The sequence below is a fragment of the Ciconia boyciana genome, chromosome 1, assembly GCF_034638445.1.
Source record: "Ciconia boyciana chromosome 1, ASM3463844v1, whole genome shotgun sequence".
Classification (NCBI taxonomy): domain Eukaryota; kingdom Metazoa; phylum Chordata; class Aves; order Ciconiiformes; family Ciconiidae; genus Ciconia; species Ciconia boyciana.
The window spans coordinates 116,583,135-116,590,469 of NC_132934.1; the positions used below are offsets into that span (position 1 = coordinate 116,583,135).

General features: G+C 52.7%; 1 protein-coding gene across 3 annotated transcripts in view; it reads right to left on the minus strand.

Moving 5' to 3' along the window:
• TIAM1 (TIAM Rac1 associated GEF 1) overlaps window positions 1–6,529 on the minus strand; it is a 194,133-nt gene extending 187,604 nt beyond the window's left edge. For 2 of the 3 annotated variants that reach the window (XM_072845165.1, XM_072845147.1), the window contains exons 1-3: window positions 6,405–6,526; window positions 3,552–3,731; window positions 3,018–3,077 (exon numbers count right to left, since the gene is read on the minus strand). The gene's annotated coding sequence lies outside the window, so the exon portion shown is untranslated. Of the gene's footprint in view, window positions 1–3,017; window positions 3,078–3,551; window positions 3,732–6,404 lie in introns of all 3 variants that reach the window. The other variant, XM_072845139.1, reaches the window with a different exon arrangement.
• Between the last annotated feature and the right edge of the window lie 806 nt (window positions 6,530–7,335).

A 7,335-nucleotide genomic window follows, 5' to 3' on the forward strand; every position in this document is an offset into this window, starting at 1 on the left:
CACATCTGCCCCCACCAGCACAGGGGTTTTGCAGGAGCCCTCAGATGAGCCCACAGCAGCGGGAACAGCGACAGCAGAGGGGGAACTTGACAGCTCCTGGCTCCTAAACCTCTCCAACAGCTCTCTTCATACCAGCACCAACTGTTGCCACCCCTGAGCAGCTGCTCCTGGTACCACTGAGCCGAGCCCGGACCTTCTGGAGCAGCCACCCACCTCCCATGAGCCCTGCCACTGCTGCTGCAGGGTGGCATCACGCTCGGCCCAAAGGACCCTGGCATCTTCCCATGCTGTGCCAGGAAAGGGGTGCATTGCAGGTAATGCAAGGTCAAATCCAACCTTGGAGGTTGCCTCAAACCTTCTGCAGTCAACTTTGTCTTCACGGAACACCCTCCAACAGAGCTATCAAGTTACTGCACAACACAGACCCACTTTGCATCCACGTCTTTGCCATCATTCTGCAAAGGGAAGGACTGCCCTGCCCTCCAGTAAGTCATACAATTAGGCAAAGTAAACGAGTTGTCAGTAAACCCTTGATTGTTCAATGAGACATCGCTAATGGGAAGGCAAATGTACACCACCAGAACCCATGACATGATAGTGATAATTTTCAAGTTATGCTTGATGTTTCTGTGATGAAGCTATTTTCAGTTGCTTTGAATCTTCTTCAGAAAAGTCAGTCTTTGAATAAAAAAAAAAAAGTCGTGATTGTTCTGAGCTCAGATGCATGCATTTAATCAGTTCAGGTGTTTAAATTATTTATCCATGAGGAGGAAAACTGTACTAATCTTAGGAACAGAGCATATGAAGGGGAAAAACAATTGGACATAAAGACATGCTGAATAATGTGAAGCAGTAGAGAACTCTCTCAGGCCCAAGATAACTGTGACCAAGGGTGTTTCAAGTATTTATGTTATTGCAGCCTGGGCTGCAAAACTCAAAATACAGAGATTTGCTGCCACTAGAAGAAATGCTTCCCAACTGTAAGGCAAAATAATTGTTTTCAACAAGCACAAAGCCCCAGTGGAAAGTTGGTACTTCCCTTAGTTTGAAACGGCAGAACTTTTTAAATGTTTTTTCAAAAACAAAAACAGTGTCTGGGGAAAAACAGAACACTTATGGAAGAATAGTTCATGAAGTAAGTGTGACATCCAATGCTCTGGACCAGACCGTCTCTCCTCATCACTTAGGCATAGACAATAACCTCTTGCCTTTCTTCTTTGACCTTAACCTTCTCCTCCTCTACCTGGCTTTTCAAAGCCAAGGGTCCACCCAAGCTGCAGGGGAGACCTTGCAGGTGGAAGATATACAGGGTGGGAGCGACAGCCCAGCCCACTGCAGCCTTGTTAGATGGCTCCCCCAGCAATGGTCACCACAGAAGCAGCTGGTCAGGCACTACAGCTGTAGGTCCCCAGGTGGGCTGAAGGGCTGTGGTGACACACCAAGACACCTGGTTAAGAATACAAGACCTTCCCACCACCCTTACTCACTGCCTGCTCTTCCAGGGGAAGAAATGCTTAAAATAAGTCTGTTTTAATGTTAATGGATTCGGTTTCTCGTTCCAACTCTCAAATGCCTGGTCCCCCAGAAGACTTGGCTTTAGCCACTGAAATTAATGGAGAAGGTCAAGAAAGAGGTGTATTTACACCATGCACTGGAGAAAAGTAAGACTACATGTCCTGCTGCCAAGATAGACACATTTACGCAACGTTGAACCCCAGCGTTGTACCTTCACTTAGAAAGACTTAGCCAATTAAGTTGATAGCACAGCACACACTGGCACTTTCTGAGCATGCAGGAAAATAAACAGGCGGTTCTTATTCCAGCAAGGAATCTGGCTCTTCTCCCAGCTTTTTACCAGCTTTCTCTGCCTCACCACCCGGCATGCAACATCGCCTGCCATGGAGGTGGGTTACAGCTACTGAGCAACAGCCTGCTCCTATGCGAACAAGCTAAAATCATGTCTTGGTCTGTGCCATATCGCAAAGGTTGGGCTGACTACAGAGAAAACAAAATCCCTACCTTTGCTCAAAGAGACCCAGGGAGAAGTTCAAGGTATTTCAAAACTCACTTCAAGCCACTGCCAGCTGCTGTTTCAATCATTTTGTTTCTATAATCTGGGCAGCACACCAAAGATCACAAGGTTTGGGTTTAAGTTTCATTTAAAAACCATCTCATAGGAGAAGAATCATTCCTCCATTTTATTAAGCAAAAACCATAGGCTGCTGACAATGCTATTATAGGCGGCAACATCAATGGAACATTTTTTTTATATATATATATATATAAAATATATAAAAAGAAAAACATTGAGCTGGAAGGTTACTAACAAAAATACAAAGGAAGACCCCCGAGACATTCTCTTTGTAATTCCTTTTTACACAAGCCAACACTTAAAGCCTCCTGGCTGAGATTCCCCAGGTAACCTACAAACTATTTTATGGCATCACTGCTCAAACCAATCTGAGTATCCAGTAGGGAAATTTATATGGGAATGACATGCCTATTATTGACAAAATTCTTCACAGAGCAAGGAGAAAACCTACAATACAGATACATCAACTTTTTTTAAAGTAACATTGGCTCAAATTGAGTTATAATGGGAAAGTGACCTGTTTTGATGCCAAAGGTCCTTGGCATTACTGCTCAGAGGAAAAGCGCCCATGAAACACTGCAAGAGGGACCCAGTTTCACAAGGAGCAGCAGACAAATGAGAGGGGAAAGAGAAGGAAAGAAAAAAAAATAACACCACCAGACCAGCCTCCGGCACCACAGCCCGCCCAGCTGCTCCCAGGTACAGGGGATCCTGAGTCCCCTTCCTTCTTAGGATCAATTTTCCAGCCATAGGAATCCTTCATTTGATGTTTGCTTTCAGTCGACATCAGCCTTTTTTACTCAGTTTTGCCAGATTGCACTTTTGTCATTAGTTCTGGTTAGAGATACAGATGAGATGGCACTTCCACTTCTTTTTTTTTTTTTTTCCCTAAAGTGCCTTATGCTGTAACTCTAAGGATAATTACTTTGGGGGCTGAAATTTCCCATTCTTGTTATCAACGCAGAGGTACATATCTGAATAAGATCTGCTTGGTCATTTAAGGTTTTTAAACATGTTCTCAGATAAGCACAGCTGTGTTTTTAACAGTAGCTAAAATCACAGAATTTAAGAAAGGAAAATTCGATGTGATGTTTCGTGCTTTAGTTAACAGTCTTCCAAGATACAAAGCTCCAGTTGCTCTGGAAACTGTAACTTGGACACAACCATGTAGATACATCAACCCCCCGGCTATAAATGAAAACACTTTAGCAACACTGCACGTTTGTGTGACAAACACTTTTAAAAACAAGCATTGCATCCTGATCTTCATATAGGGAGGGCACATCCTGCAGCCTTCCACACAGGGCACAGCTCTCTGACTGCATTTCTTTTAAGCCCCAAGAGAAATGACTGAGCAAGAGCCAGGAGAGCGTGTGGACCTGCCATCCAGACAACGGCCCTTCAGATAGGGGTGAGATGGGAAACACAGGTGGGTATTTGAGGGATATGCCAAGGATACAAAGCAGGGCTGTTCCTTCCTCTGTTTGCATGGTGCCTATCACACCACAGGCACAGCTGGAAGCAAACGTTGGTACCAAAAGGAGGACTCAGAAGACAAATGAACATGGTGGACAGGCCGGGATCTGGTACACAGAGCCCTCAGCCGCTGGCTCAGGACAAGGCAGTAGGAAGGCTGGAGCTGGAAACGGAGAAAGACAACAGCCATCGGCGAAGGAAAGTGGAGGGGGATGCTCAAAAGCAGTGTAGGAGGAATGAGTGTGGGGTGTTCGCGGAGGAGGATTAGACACAGCACAACATCAGAAGCCAGAATTTTTATTTTTTTTTTTTTAAAAAGGGGAAATATTATATACGTAAATGATGGCCTGAGTGCTGGTTGCTGTGGAAACCATAACTTTGAATTCAGTGGCTAAAACCTAGCATTGCTATTTATACCATGCTCCTTACTACAGCACGAGAACTTTGTCTGAGAAACAGAGAGCTCTGGTACTAGACAAACGCGTTTTTTCCCCCCCTTACACGCAGTGATCCTTTCAAACGATGCCTCACAAGGTTTTTCCGATGTTCCTGGCCACTGAATGACTACACGGCATAATCATGTCTGATAGAAAAAAAAACCAAACCACCGCTGTCTTTCCTCTTCCAAGCCAGACCAGATGAATCACTAGACAGACATCAGGTAGGATTCACTGAATTCTACTTTGGCCAAGAGCAACTGAAGAAGTGAAAGAGGCCATTTAAACCAGCAGTGTATCTTGTTTCCCTTAAGGCAAATTACAGTCAGCATCACATAAGATTATGGAGGGCCAGATCCCAAAGTCAGTTATTATTAAAGATGATAAGCACTGTATCTGTTTAAGGACTCCAGAATATTGCCTTTAATATACTAGAAAGCATAGCTGGATCACTAATACAAGAATAACAATAACAAAAAGGCTATAGATTAAACTCCTGTTGGGTGAATCCCTTTAAAAAAATTTCATTTTCGAGTTGTGCTGCTGTTCAATAAGGAAACGGCTTTTTCCTCCACGGGAAACGTGATTCTGGGGCAGCAAGTGTTCCCACAGCCTAAGTGGGAGCAGGACTAATCTGCCTGTAACCAAAGCAGAGGTGAGCCAAGTCCCCACGGGTATGTCACATTCCTCTTCCACCTCCACCATTCCAGGGCCTGGAAGGGAAGAAACAGTCCCATTCCCCACCCACCCCTAATTCATGTTTTACCTCGAGTAGTATGAAGGTGCCAACGTAGCACATTCATTGCCACTACCAAGTATACACTATAACTACCACGGGGGTGATGATGAGGTTTTAAGACACTTCCCAGGACCTGCGCACACATCGGTCCCCAAATCAAAGAGCTCATCACATACAAGGGCGATTAAGGCAAAAGCTGAGAAAGAAAACCACAGCGCTTTCCAAGGTCACTCGCACCTTCAAAATCCCATGGGACTGTCCCATCCATGTGGGCTCATCAGGAAGCAGCAAGGACAACCGTTATGTGCAATCCGATAAGCAACAGTCTGCCTGAACGAGGCAGCTTTTGCCAGGGGAAGGGCAGCTGGGGACTGCGCAGGGACAGGAGCAAGGACCCGGCACAGGGGCTCTAACAGCTGCCGAACCAGGAGTGGTGGAAAGAAGTTGCTCTCTGCGGGATCGGGCCCTTACGGCTAAGGTGAAGGAGGTCTCGTTTGCCCTCGTTCAATAATTTATATCACAGCATTGAAGTGTCATTGAAGTTGACAGAAGCATTTTAATAATACAGGAAGGGGAAAAGATACTCTAATCACAGATTAGGCACCCAAGTAATCACTCCATAGATCTCAGCCTCCCCTAATTTATTCCAATACATTTTTTAATCAGAATTTCATACATAGCAAAATGATTAACAAGTCACGAGTACTACCTATTTCCTTGCTGTAGCCAGCTTCCACTAGCCCAGGGTCCTCTGGCTGCCGCGGAGAGGGGGAGGTGGGAACGCAGGGCCGAGGAGGAACGGAAAGTCGGTTTCTCCCAGCGCTCCCCAATCCGACCGAGCTGCGCACTGGAATTACGCACCCGTTCCTGCAACTCTATTTAAGACCGCATTTGTGCCAGCGCTTCCCCGTCAAGCCCGGGACTGCGAGCACCGGGCAACTGTCCCTAACTTCGGCAAGGGCAGCGCGGGCAGGCTGTGCCCTGCCTCCAGCGACCCGCAGGCGAAACCCCACCGCCCGTGCCCGACACACGCTCCCTACGTGACACCCCGCCTGCGTCCCCGCACCGCGGCCGTACCGTGGCTCCCCCGCAGCAGCAGCATCACCCGGCGGGGAAGGGACCCGGCGGCCGCCCCCGCCCCGCGCGGGGCCAGCACCGGCTGCCGGGGCTCTCCGGGGCGGGGGGGCGGGGGGGCCGACAGCCCCCGCACGGACCCCGCGCAGACCCCCGGGGGTCGGCGGTGACATTTTAGGCGCAGGAGCGGCGCTCCCAGAGGCCGGCTGCCGCAGGGCCGGCTCCGGAGCCGAGCAGCGGCGGGGCCGGACCCCAGCGAAGACCCGGGCATCCTGGCGGGGCCACCCCCGCGCCGCCGCACCGGCGGGGGAGCGGCGCCGGCTGCCGGCGGCCCACACCGCGAACAATAAAACGGGCCCCGGCGGGCCGGGCGCCCACCCGCCCGCAGCAGAGCAGCGCGGCCGCGCCCCCCACACACCCTGCCCGGGCCCCCCGGTGCGGGCGGCGGCAGCGGAGGGGCTGCGAGCCGTGCCGCGGCCGCGGCGCGGCGCAACGCCCCTGGCGCGGAGAGCTCCGCCAGGGCGCACTGGCGTGAAGGGGGATGCCGTGGGGGGGGGGATGGGGGCGCGATCCGCCGCCCACTCACCTGCCGCGACTGGGCTCGGCACTGGGGGTCGCCGCCGCCCGCCCGGGAGCTGCTCCCCTTCGCCGCCGCCGGGCGCCCGCGGCCGCCGCCGCTCAGAGCGCGCCGCCACCAATAGGCGCCGCTGCCATATTGTTACTGCCGGCGCTGCGAGGGGCGGCGCCGGCGGCCGCCTTGGAAACCGGCGGCCACTGGCTGCCCGGCGAGTCAATCCGGGCCGGGCGAGCCAATGGGCGGCGGCGGCGGCGAACAGCGGGGCGTTCGGAGTTGGAATGTTGTGTGACAATGGCCCACGCGGCTCCCAGGCGGGAGGGGAGGGGCCGCTCCCCGGGGGGCGGCGGGGGCGGGCGGCGCCGCGTGCGGACCACCCCCCCACACCCCGCCGCACGGCGGAGCCCGCAACAAAAGCGGCCAATGGGGGGCGCGGGCCGCCCGCCGCGCGGGGGAGCCCGGCCAATCCGGGGGGAGCGGGGGGCGACGGGCGAAGTTGGCGCGCGCGGCGGCGGCGAGCGGGATTGGCTGCGGGCGGGGAGAGCCTGACTTCGAAGTCACACCGGCTTCTGAGGCGGTGGGGAGCCGTCCTCTCACGGCCCCGACCCGCCTCCGCCGTGTCTCCTGCCGCACCGCCCCGTTCGGGGAAGAAGGTTCCTCACCGCTGCGAGGGGGTCGGGAGCCTCGAGAGGAAGGTGCCTGACCGCCCCAGAAGGCGGTGGGACTTCGAGGGGGTCGGGAGCCGTGAGAGGAGGGTGCCTGACGGCCTGAACCTTCCTCTCATATGGCTCCCGACCCCCTCGAAGTCCCCTGGAGCAGCGCTGAGCTTTCCCCGTCTCTCCCTCCTTCATGTTCGCCACCAGACGTTTACAAGGAGCTGTCGCCCGGCACGCGTTGGTGGCACTGGATCTTTCAGCCACCCCTTGTCCACGCTTGCGTTCCT